Here is a 13,347-nt window from a genome sequence, read left to right as displayed (position 1 = left end):
TAGTGGAGGGGAAGGAAAAAGATAAAGGAGATGCATTAATGGAGGTGGTGTAGTTAGGTAGGAGTAATGAAGAGAGAGAAAGGTGGATAGAAGAGAGAGAGTAATAGGGGAGAAGTATTGAGGAAGAAGAAGAGTGAGAGTGGGAGCATGTGGGAGGTAGGGGAAAGGGAAGAGAGGAGGGGGAGGGGGGAGGGGGACGGTGGGGAAAAGGTGGTGGGTTGCTGCGGATTAGCAGTAGCGTGGGACGTAAAACTCGTTGCTGATAAGAAAGTAGCAGCAGCGCGCTTTCGGCAGAAGCGCTACTGCTAACTGGGACAAAAAGTGTGTCCAATTTGAAAATTAGCAGCAGCGGCCTCAGAAAAACCACGCTACTACTACAGCTTTAGTAGTAGCGCGGCTAGCAGTACCGTGCTTCTACTAAATGGAGTTTGGGGGCACTGTCGGTCGATATTTGTAGCAGCACGGGTTACACAGAGCGCGCTACTGCTAAACACTTGTCAGTAGCGGGTTTTCCACACCCGCGCTACTGCTAATTAGCAGCAGCGCTCCTTTTTGAGCCGCGCTACTGCTAAGATTCTGTGTATAGGGTTTTCCCTAGTAGTGTTGGGCTTCACTATAGTACCCTTCCCCACATCCACCAACCCACCCTTCATGTGGTAAAGGAGGGTCCATGGAGTGGAGTCGGCCTACAAAGACATATATGTGCGGCATCAGAGATCCAAAAAGAATGACAACTGAAGATTAATTAATTAGTTGAGTTGATGAAGGTGCGACGCGTATTTACCGTGAGGGCTTCGAGCTCATCCAATGTCGACGTCCTGACGTTCAAGCCAGAGATGGAGCTAGGGCTGCTGTGACAGCTGGGTGCAGGAGCAGGTGCTGGAGGAGGTGCGGGTGCGGATGCGGGTGCAGTTGCCATACTAGGTACAGGTATGGGTCCCGTATTCATTGAGTTGCTCCCGGTGAAGCTAGGCATGGGAAAATCACTTAGTGGCGCATTTGGGTTTTGTTGCGCCCATGTGAACACAGTTGGAATCAAGCTTGTAAAGGCAGCCGCCATATCATGTCTACAGGCAACCATTATCTCAGCTTTGGTCTCAGCTTTTGCTTTCTCCATCGCCCGCGCCACCTTCTTGTTGATAGTCACTTGACTGAACTTCTTTCTCTGTCTTTTGGCCTCGGGGTCCTCGCTATAATAGTACTTCCACGTGGCGCCATCCCCGACGCTGTGCACACGTCCATATTGCGGCCGCTGGCCAGGCGGGTGTCCCATCATTATGTTCATGGCACGGTGTCATGACCGGTTTTCCGGGTATTAATTTCCAGAAAAAGGCCGTTGTGCTCACCAGCCCCAGGATTACTGTTAGCTGATGAGACACCGACTTGATACATAATTTCCAAGCAAAATGCAAAATGTGTAGTACAAGACCATTCTGGCCTGAGAATATAACAAATGGTTTCTAGTGGTTGATGGCGGAAGCGGTTTGTGAATCATCAGTGTCTATGGAACTCCATTTTCCACAGGAACAGCTGACCAGGTTAACTCCTATCTTCGCGAGGCTGCTACCACCACTGCTTAGGTTCCGGGGCTGTCATCGCGTCGCTCCTCTCCGTGCAAGAAATCTGGCCAAGACAATAGCCAGGGACAAGCCAGTGAGTACTTTGATTGTACTTGCAAACATTATGAACACTGGGATAATATAAATGATAACCATGCACTGAAATATTCTATGATCATATCGTCAGTCATAAATAAAATTTCTTATGCATGCAAACAGGTTATTTATATGCAACAAGAATGAGCAATAATGGAGTGGAAATAAAATGCCACAGTCGGGCGTCTGTGCGACACCACGTAAAGGGCTTATAAGGTAAATAAATAACAAGCAATGCCGCAGTCAGGCATCTCAGCGACACCACATAAAGGGCTTATAAGGTAATTAAATAACAAGCAATGCCACAGTCGGGTGTCTCAGCGACACCACATAAAGGGCTTATAAAGAAAATAAATAACAAACAATGCCACAGTCGGGCGTCTCAGCGACACCACATAAAGGGCTTATAAGAAAATAAATAACAAGCAATGCCACAGTCGCGCGTCTCAGCGACACCACATAAAGGGCTTATAAAACAAATAATCACAATGAATATCCAGGGGGTAGAACTGTCCCAGGGATACCCAATAATTCAGATAATAAAATGGGTTAGTCCATAATAAACATAAACATATTTATCACAAGTCATCAGTCATGATCCACGTTCTGGTTTAGTAGTTTCTCCTCCGAAGACCGACACTAAGACCGACACTTAACCCATCCCAGACTGTAGTCGTTAACGATGGAAACAGCTATTCGAATAGGTTTAATCTCTGCAGAGGGTGTACTCTTTACCCACGAGTAACGGATTCCTTTAGTCCATCGGGACTAATTCCGTCTACGGTCTTTTAAATGAAAACGCACCTGACTTGCCACACACCAGCTTAACTCACCGGTGTCTAGAATCACCCACGACACTCGTTAAGCAAAACTCTAAGTGGGGAGGTTACAACCTCGATTAGCATGGGATCACAAAATTTATACCATGCGCAAAACTGGGGAAGCTACCCCCTCGGCTACAATCAAAACACCCATGCCCCCTGACTGGATGACTGGCTTTAATCCATGGCCGTGGTACCCTCATCCCGGCCCCTCTGTACGGTGTGTGCTAGAAAGGGGTTAACAAATTACTGAACCGTACTCTACTTATTGTAGAGACGAGTGGTAGTATGAAACAAGTATGGGGGTTACTGGAACAAGACTTGATCTATGGTCGACTCAGGAGGTTTAAGTATTTCCTGCAAGATTAGCATAATGAGTATATTTCATTCAACAGACAGAATCACCATTCATCATACCCTTCATGCCATGCCGGACACACTCGTCTCAACGAGAAACTAGGGACAAGCTCGGGTCTAACCAAGACAGAGACTTTCCCGATATCCTTTCGGTAGGCACGAAAGGCATACGAAGATGATCACTATCACAAGCCTGTCCATTTCCAACAGCAAGGAAATTTCCAATGAGCATTCATGCAAATGATCACATCACCACATAAAATAATGAGTTCTACGTATTGAGTGGTGTCATGATCGTGTCAAACAATGCATGCAAAATATTATGCCCGTGTTCAGGATGCTTGCTGTCGGTGTCAAAACCGGCGGATCTCGGGTAGGGGGTCCCGATCTGTGCGTCTAGGCGGATGGTAACAGGAGACGAGGGACACGATGTTTTTACCCAGGTTCGGGCCCTGTTGATGGAGGTAAAACCCTACGTCCTGCTTGATTAATATTGATGATGTGGGTTACAAGAGTAGATCTACCACGAGATCAAGGAGGCTAAACCCTAGAAGCTAGCCTATGGTATGATTGTTGTTCGTCCTACGGACTAAAGCCATCCGGTTTATATAGACACCGGAGAGGGCTAGGGTTACACAGAGTCGGTTACAATGGTAGGAGATCAACATATCCGTATCGCCAAGCTTGCCTTCCACGCCAAGGAAAGTCCCATCCGGACACGGGACGAAGTCTTCAATCTTGTATCTTCATAGTCTTGGAGTCCGGCGATGATGATAGTTCGGCTATTCGGACACCCCCTAGTCCGGGACTCCCTCAGTAGCCCCCGAACCAGGCTCCAATAACAACGAATCCGGCGCGTATGTTGTCTTCGGCGTTTGTAAGGCGGGTTCTTCTTCATGCTCCATGTGTTTGCCAGATAGTGTCCGGTTGCTTCATAAATGCCGCGCTCCTTGGCTTCCGCGTCCAATAATGGCCTTCTTCCACGCGTCGTACGAATGTGAAAAGCCAGGGTATTTTTATGTTTTACCCCCTAGCTGCGCAAATAAGCTGCCTATAAGAGAGGCAAGGATCCAGATCCAAATCACACCATCCTCCTTCCGCAAGTATTCATCGAGGCGCATCTGACACCAAACCCATTCCAACATGGACAGTCGACGCGGCTCCTCTTCTCGCGCTCCCAGCCCTAAGCCAGGAGATTGGAGGAGATGCTTAGTCCCGCACAGCGAGTTAGTGACGCTCGAAGCAGAGGGATATCTTCCCCCGGCCTTCATGGTTCCAGTTCGAGCCGGACTGGCCACCTACAAGGGTGGGAAGCAGGCGGAGAGCGCCCCCAATCCCTCCAAAGGAGAGCGGATGTGCTTCGTCCCCTACTTAATAAGGGGACTCAGATTTCCTATACATCCGTTTCTTCGGGGGCTCCTGGAGTTCTACGGACTCCAGCTTCATCACCTTACACCTGCCTTCATTTTGCACATCGCGGGCTTCGTAGCTCTGTGTGAGCTGTTCTTGGGCATTGAGCCCCATTTTGAGCTGTGGAAGAGGCTGTTTTGCCTCGTACCCCGCTCTCATGAGTGGTCGATATATCAAGTGGGCGGAGCCGAAATATTGCGCATCACCGAGACCGGATACTGTCCGGGATCCAGAAGAAGGCGTCCGAAGACTGGCCTTCGGAGTGGTTTTATATGGAGGACGCTCCGCTGCCGGATCCAGTCCGAATCGGCCTTTCGGAGTTCAGCAACGCTCCACTGAAGAAACGCCTGAGTTGGCGCCCACGGAGCCCTCAACGAGAAGATGATAGGAGAGTCCATTACTTGATGGGCCGGATACGGCTGCTAGCCCATTCCGGATTAACCATGATCGGAGTCATGGCCACATGCATTATGCGCGGGGTGCAGCCGCTCCAATATAGGGGCTACCCCATGTGGGACTTCAACGGAGACGATGACGCCACCCGTCACGGCCGCAAGGGACCTGGCTCGGCCGACGACCTGGTGAAGATCCTGTCCGACTTGTACAAGGGGGAGAAGGAGGACTTCCTCCGCACGAATCCTCTGAACGGATTTTCCATGGACAACCCTCGGAGCTGGGTAAGCGGTCGCATGCATATCTGATCCGTGCCTTTAAAGGCAATTGTCTTATTGTATGATTTTGACACAGGAACTGCGTCGGGATGTGGAGGGCATAAAAAGCCCAGCTCCACAACCCAAGGATCCAGAAAGGTCCCTTTATCCGGCCTCCGAAGAGGATCCGGACTTAGCGGTGGAACTGATCGACGGGGTGTTCCACCAGCTCAGCATAGATAATGCTTTAGTCGCCATTATGGCTGACTACCCTGGTTTGTGTCCGGCTTCCCCGGTGAGTACGACCGAAGTCCTGGCGCCGTTACTTCTTTAATGCTTAGTTCTGACCACCATGCACCAATGGTGCTTGATAGGAGGCGCCTTTATGGCAGGAAGCCGAGCCCGCAGCGACCGACCAAACGAGGTCAGTGCGGCCTAGAAGGCGGAAGAGAAGTGCGGCGCGAATCGAAACGTCACTGCAAAGGTACGGTGCACCATTATCCGTGAAGGGAAAGACTCCCGGGAGGCATATTAATACCCGCTATTCTTTCAAGAGAAAAAGCGCTCGCCGGACTGAGTCCGGAGAGGGTGCCTATCAAGCCTCCGCCTGCCAGGCTCCAACGCCTGGTCCGGAGGGGGAGGCTAGCGCAAGGCGCGAGCCGGATGCTCTCCAGCGGAGGATGCCGACAGATTGTCCGCCACCAGGTCTGAGGTGGAGAGCGCCATGAATCATAGGCGCCGTCAGACAGTTCTTTGTGATGCGTGTTTCTCGCCTGAGGCGTTAAATGCCTTTAATGCGGGAGACGCGCACCTTCGTGCTGCTCAAGATGGTTTAACCAGAGCCACGGAGCAGTATGTAAAGGACATACGGGTAAGGAATTTTAATAGTTATATATGCCAGTAGCCCCCGAGACTTTAAATAGTTAAACTAACTGTTTTAAGGATCATTTGTTATGTAGGATCTTACCGAGAAGAATACCCACCTGTCCCGGGAGATTCAAGAGTGCAAGGCCCAGCTTGAGGCCGCACTAGCCGCAGCCGGGGGAGCCACGGAGACCCCCTCTGGTAATTCATATTTCGAAAAGAGAATTAATTTATGAAGTGCGGTGTGTTTGTATAGTCCGACAATAATATTTGCAGAGGGTGCCGGACTAGATCTGGACAAGCAACAGCTGCTGCGCCAGTTGAAGGCCGGCGAGAGGGTGCTTATGAAGGTGCAGCAGGAGAGGAACAAGCTCCAAGATGCCCACGCCCAGCGTGGAGAAGAGCTAAAAGGGGTGCGGGCCCAGCTGTCTGGCTCCTTGAAGGAGAATCAGTGGCTTCGTCGCGGTATTTATAGTAAGTGCTTGAGCAAACTCTTTTGAAAAGAAGAGTTCGGCGAGGAGGTCGGTTGACATAAATATGTCTATAGGTGTGCTCACAGGTCGCCCTATGGAGGAAATGCCCTCGTCAACGGGTGATCAACTTCCCGAGCTAGTGCAACTGTTTGAACGTGTTCGGCAGGCGATGAGTAGCGTCGTTCAGGCCTTATGGCCCGCCGTCTCCCTACCTGAGGGCCTTGGAGGGCTTGCTGAGAAGCTTCAGGGAGTACAGCGACGTCTCCGTCCGTGGAAGATATCGGCCTGCCGTCAAGGCACCAGGGAGGCCTGGGCCATGGTGAAGACGCGGTACCCGAAGGCTGACCCAACCCACATGGCCGAGGTCGGACCTGTGGGGCCTGATGGGAAGGAGATCCCTGTGAGCCTGATGTATGGCCAAGTAGAGTTGGCCGCGGAATTTTCCCAGCAGGACTGTAAATTAGACAGCCTGTTAGATGGGATTGAGGAGGAGTACAATCAGTCAGTTTGACGAATGTAATTGTAAAATGACATGTAAAAATGCCTTCTAGCTGGATTGTAGATCGTTTGTCTCTGCGGACCTTTTCGCTTCGACCTCGGGACCCAATAGTCCGGAGTGTGTCTGAATACCCTCACGGTTATATATATATATATATAAAACCGGGGCACGCATGGAGACAAGGCGTAGGGGTCATGAATGCTTTATCCGACAAGTGCCCAACTAGCTATGTTATATTACATGGTTAGTAAGAAACATCTTCCAGGGAGAATAGTTTCGTTAAGGGTTCCTTTCCCTGGGAGGCATGCCCTGAAGTGCATGTCCGGACTGCGAAAAAGCAGAAAAGCATCTGGGGCCAGATAAATAAGTAAGTAATAAATCATCTTTTAGGTCACCGACCGAATATTCCCTTAAGAACGCTAGCCTTCGGCTTCACCCAGTCTGAGGTACACATCCGGCTGACCCGGCAGTAACAATCGCAGAGGTGCTCCCTTTACCTCCTAGCCGAACAATCGGGAACGTAGGGGTAAGCACAGGAGCCAGGGAACCCAGCTTGGCCAAAACTTAAGTCATATCGATGCATACAATGGTGATCAAAAAGGTACATGCGGAAGTGTGACACATGTGTTGGGCATGAAACCCATATAAGTAAGCTTCTGTTAAAGAAGCCCCCAAGTATAACGAGTGCGAATAGCACACTGAGTGAGTGCGAACAAAACGCAGGTCAGCCCTCAAGAGGGTTGTGATGAAAAAAGGGAGGAGAGAGGAGGGAAAACACAGACAGCGAAAAAGTATAAAAGGTGGACAAAGAAAGGAGACGAACCCTGAGTCCGGCGCTAGGCGTAAAATCTTCGGAGACGGGATGCGTTCCATGGGTTTGGCTTGAGTCGGTTGTCAGATGCTTTGCATAGACGGTATGCACCGTCGGTAAGGACTTGGTCGATGATGAAGGGACCTTCCCATTTGGGCGTAAGTTTGTCCTTTTTCTTGTACGGCAGGCGTAGAACTAGCTCGCCAACATTGTAAGTTTTGGCCCGTACTTCTCTGCTTTGATATCTTCGAGCCTGCTGTTGATAGAATGCGGAACGGGATTTTGCCACGTCGCGCTCCTCCTCCAAGGCGTCCAAACTGTCCTGCCGATCTAACTCGGCTTCTCTTTCCTCGTACATGCGCACGCGAGGTGAGTCATGAATTATGTCGCAGGGCAAAACTGCCTCGGCGCCGTAGACCATAAAAAATGGTGTGAATCCGGTTGTGCGGTTTGGCGTGGTCCGCAGCCCCCAGAGTACAGGGTCGAGCTCCTCTACCCAGTGCGTGTTAGATTCCATGAGGGACCGCACTAATCTGGATTTGATGCCCCTCATGATTAGACCATTTGCTCGTTCCACTTGACCATTAGTTTGAGGGTGATAGACTGAAGCATAGTCAAGCTTGATGCCCATGTTCTTGCACCACAGTTTAACCTCGTCGGCCGTGAAGTTCGTGCCATTATCAGTGATGATGCTGTGGGGGACGCCGAAATGGTGTACTACCCCGGATATGAAGTCTATCACAGGTCCGGATTCTGCCGTTTTAACCGGCTTGGCCTCTATCCATTTGGTGAATTTGTCCACCATGACCAATAAGTATTTGTGCTTGTGGGTTCCCCCTTTAAGGGGTCCTACCATGTCAAGCCCCCAGACCGCGAACGGCCAGGTGATGGGTATAGTTTTGAGGGCGGTGGGTGGCATGTGGCTCTAATTAGCAAAGAGCTGGCAACCGACGCATCGTTGGACTAAGTCCTGAGCGTCTGCCCGGGCAGTCAGCTAATAAAATCCTGTATGGAAGGCCTTGCCTACAAGGGCCCGGGCTGCGGCGTGGTGCCAGCCGAGTCCGGCAAGAATTTCGGCCAGAAGATTTCGCCCTTCCTCTTCAGAGATACACCTTTGAAGGACTCCGGTTGTGCTTTTCTTATAAAGTTCTCCCTCATGGACTTTGTAGGCTTTAGATCGCCGAACTATGTAGCGGGCCTCATTTTCGTCTTCGGGGAGTTCCTGCCTCAGTAAGTAGGCTAGGAATGGTTCCGTCCACGGGGCAATTACTGCCATTATTTCGTGGGCTGAACGTGTTACTTCAGTGGCTGAGCCACCGACTATGTCAGAATCGTCTGAGTTAGGTGATGCAGCTGGTTCCGGATTGTTATGTCCGGACTCCTCTTCCCATGATACGGATGGATTGAAAAGTCATTCCAGGAAGATGTTCGGAGGTACGGCATCGCGTTTTGCGCCGATGCGTGCCAACATGTCTGCTGCCTGGTTATTGTCCCGGGCTACATGGTGGAATTCGAGCCCCTCGAACCGAGCTGACATTTTTAGCACAGCGTTACGGTAGGCTACCATTTTCGGATCCTTGGCGTCAAAGTCTCCATTTATTTGGGATATTGTGAGGTTTGAATCCCCGCGCACCTCTAGGCGTTTAATACCCATGGAGATTGCCAACCGGAGGCCATGAAGAAGGGCCTCGTATTCGGCTGCGTTGTTGGAGTCCATGTACATTATTTGAAGTACATATTGGACTGTGTCTCCGGTTGGGGACGTCAAGACGACGCTAGCCCCCAAGCCCGCCAACATCTTGGAGCCGTCGAAATGCATGATCCAATTGGAGTATGCGCCGTAGTCTTTAGGGAGTTCGGCTTCGGTCCATTCGGCGATGAAGTCAGCCAGGACTTGCGACTTTATAGCCCGCCATAGTTTGTAGGTTATGTCAAATGGTAAGAGCTCAATGGCCCATTTTGCAATCCTGCACGTTGCGTCGCGGTTGTTTATAATATCGTTGAGAGGTACTTCGGAGGCCACTGTTATGGAGCACTCTTGAAAGTAGTGTCGCAGCTTCCGGGATGCCATGAACACCGCATACGCTATCTTTTGATAATGTGGGTATCGGGACTTGCATGGAGTCAAGACAGTGGATACATAGTACACTGGTTTTTGAAGAGGGAATTTGTGTCCTTCTGTTTCTCGTTCGACGACGAGTACCGCGCTGACAACTTGATGTGTTGCTGCGATATATAATAGCATTGGCTCGCCCAGGTGGGGCGCGGCCAGGACCGGATTTGTTGCCAATACGGCTTTAATTTCTTCGAGTCCGGCCGTGGTGGCATCCGTCCATTCGAAACGTTCGGTGCGCCGGAGGAGGCGATAAAGGGGCAGTGCCTTTTCTCCCAAACGGGAGATGAAGCGGCTTAGAGCCGCCACGCATCCAGTTAGCTTTTGTATTTGCTTGAGGTCTTTTGGGATATCCAATTGTGACAGAGCTCGGATCTTGGCTGGGTTTGCTTCAATTCCTCTACCGGATACAATGAAGCCCAAGAGCTTTCCGGCTGGTACACCGAAAACGCATTTTTCCGGGTTGAGCTTAATGTCATATGCTCGGAGGTTGTCGAATGTCACCCTCAAGTCGTCTACTAGAGTTTCGACGTGTTTGGTCTTGACGACCACATCGTCTACATATGCCTCGACTGTTTTACCTATCTGGGTAGCCAGACATGTCTGAATCATGCTCTGATATGTTGCGCCAGCGTTTTTGAGTCCGAAGGGCATTGTGTTGAAGCAGAATGGTCCATATGGAGTAATAAATGCTGTTGCAGCCTGGTCTTTTTCCGCCATCTTGATTTGATGGTATCCGGAGTATGTGTCAAGGAAGCACAATGAATCGTGCCCTGCGGTGGCGTCGATGATTTGGTCGATGCGGGGGAGAGGGAAGGGGTCCTTTGGGCAAGCCTTGTTAAGGTCTTTGAAATCGACACAAAGGCGCCAAGATTTGTCCTTTTTTGGTACCATTACCAGATTGGCTAGCCAGTCCGGATGTTTGATGTCTCTGATGAATCCGGCTTCTAAGAGTTTGGCTAGCTCCTCTCCCATTGCCTGTCTTTTTGGTTTGGAAAATCGCCGAAGAGCCTGTTTGACAGGCTTGAATCCTCTTAGGATATTTAGGCTGTGCTCTGCCAGTCTGCGTGGGATTCCTGGCATGTCTGAGGGGTCTGGCCCAGTAATCTGGCCCAGTAATGATGTACTGTTTCATCGGGCTCTTGCCGTATTCGAGATAGATTGCTTATGTTTGGGTGGGCGGTGGAATCAAGTTCGGAACCCCGCACGATCTGAGGCTCAAAGGCCAAGAAGTTTCCGGATTTGGAAGCTCGACTTGTTGGATGCTTTCCAACGAATCTAGTCCGATGCCTGACTCTAAGTTCAGTATTTGATTAGCGTCCGTCCCTCCGCGGGAATCCGGCTTGGAGCGACCGGGAATCCGGACATAGTTGGTTTTCAACGTAGAAGAAGGGTTGCCGCATTGTTCCTCTACCACAACAACGTGGTGGGTAGCCTGAGGAGAGTTAATCTCTCTCAGATCGGTTTTAAGCCCAATCTGATCGTAGTCTGTAGCGACTCCTAGGGCGGCGATGCGATCCAAGAGCTCGTTTACAGAGGAGAGCTCAATCGGATCTAACTGCTCAGCGAATTCCGAGCTGACGTGCAGATCGCTTTTGATGACCTGAGAGGTCATCGTCAGAGCGGTGGCCGAACAGGCGGTCATAAGAAAACCACCTAGCCGGATAGTTTGGCCGGCGGCCAAAGCTCTCTTGACAACGGTGCCGTCTTTAAAGACGGGAAAAGGCATCCTTCCTGATCGCGACGGCACAGAGGAACTCTCAATGAAAGCACCAATGTCGGTGTCAAAACCGGCGGATCTCGGGTAGGGGGTTCCGATCTGTGTGTCTAGGCAGATGGTAACAGGAGACGAGGGACACGATGTTTTTACCCAGGTTCGGGCCCTCTTGATGGAGGTAAAACCCTACGTCCTGCTTGATTAATATTGATGATGTGGGTTACAAGAGTAGATCTACCACGAGATCAAGGAGGCTAAACCCTAGAAGCTAGCCTATGGTATGATTGTTGTTCGTCCTACAGACTAAAGCCATCCAGTTTATATAGACACCGGAGAAGGCTAGGGTTACACAGAGTCGGTTACAATGGTAGGAGATCTACATATCCGTATCGCCAAGCTTGACTTCCACGCCAAGGAAAGTCCCATCCGGACACGTGACGAAGTCTTCAATCTTGTATCTTTATAGTCTTGGAGTCCGGCCGATGATGATAGTTCGGCTATCCGGACACCCCCTTGTCCGGGATTCCCTCACTTGCCTTCAAGGTGTGGAGAGGTGGGGGTGCTCTCCAAAACTTTTGAAAGCTCTCTGCCTCTCTCCAAAATCCTATATTGAAAATATTGGAATTAACACACAATTTCGAAACAGCACAAAAAAGTTGTTTGAATTTTTTTCAAATAAATCTTAAAATAAACTAGACATAATTTGAGAGATGTAGGAAAAAGAATCAATTCATTTGGAGTTATACTTTAAAAGTTATAGCCAGTCAAAGTTTAGTCAAATCTGTTTTTAAAATAAAACGGAAAAAAAAGAAAAACGTTTCGGGCAGAATACGTCTTCGAAAAGGGGAGACATACTCGGGGTTTTGCACTCCCACTTAAACATGTGGGGGCGGGGCTGGGTCTCTGACAGTGGGTCCAGGGGGCCCACTGGTCAGGTTTGACCAGTCCATCTCCCCCTCCTCTTCCTCTGTCCGAATGGTGGCGAGGCAATGACGATCAACGCCGATGAATGGCGGCTCCCCACGGGCTCCAGAGGGTCGGAATGGATCCGCAAGACCGGGGCGGTCCTCCCAGTGGTCGTTTGGTCGGCGGGGACGGAGTGAGCTGCCGGCGGCGAGCTTCGCGGCGGAGGAGGCATTCGGGAGCAAAGTGGGTTTGGGGCTACGGTGGCTCCCGATCAAAATCGAGAAGGGGGGCGGGCTCACGGGAGGAATAGAGAGCTTCTGGTGGAGAGAGTGGAGAGGGGGAGGCCCTGGTGGTGCCGAAGTGGCTGGGGCAGTGGCGGCGGCAGGAGTTGCCGGAAAGGAAGAAGACGATCCCTCTGGTCTTTCAACTACCACGGGAGGGTCAGTGAGGTAGTGAGGGAAGTTGCTTGAGGGCTTGACGAGCTTGGGGCTTCCTTTTATAGCGCAACGCGGTCGGTTCTGCGGCGGTGGGGATAAGATCGCCGGCGACCGACGTTCTGTAGCAGCAGGGGGACGTGGCGGGGCTAAGGATGGCGGCAGGAGCTAGCGGACGAGCGGAGCACTGCTCCAGGGCGAGCTGGCGAGCGGGAGTGGCTCGAGCGGCGCCGACACGGCCGGGGCCTGCATGCGGCCGTGAGCTAGCCGCCACGGCCGTTGTCGGTGTCAAAACTGGCGGATCTCGGGTAGGGGGTCCCGATCTGTGCATCTAGGCGGATGGTAACAGGAGACGAGGGACACGATGTTTTTACCCAGGTTCGGGCCCTCTTGATGGAGGTAAAACCCTACGTCCTGCTTGATTAATATTGATGATGTGGGTAACAAGAGTAGATCTACCACGAGATCAAGGAGGCTAAACCCTAGAAGCTAGCCTATGGTATTATTGTTATTCGTCCTACGGACTAAAGCCATCCGGTTTATATAGACACAGGAGAGGGCTAGGGTTACACAGAGTCGGTTACAATGGTAGGAGATCTACATATCCGTATCACCAAGCTTGCCTTCCACGCCAAGG

The sequence above is a fragment of the Triticum dicoccoides genome, chromosome 4B, assembly GCF_002162155.2.
Source record: "Triticum dicoccoides isolate Atlit2015 ecotype Zavitan chromosome 4B, WEW_v2.0, whole genome shotgun sequence".
Lineage (NCBI taxonomy): Eukaryota > Viridiplantae > Streptophyta > Magnoliopsida > Poales > Poaceae > Triticum > Triticum dicoccoides.
This window is presented reverse-complemented; position numbering follows the sequence as displayed.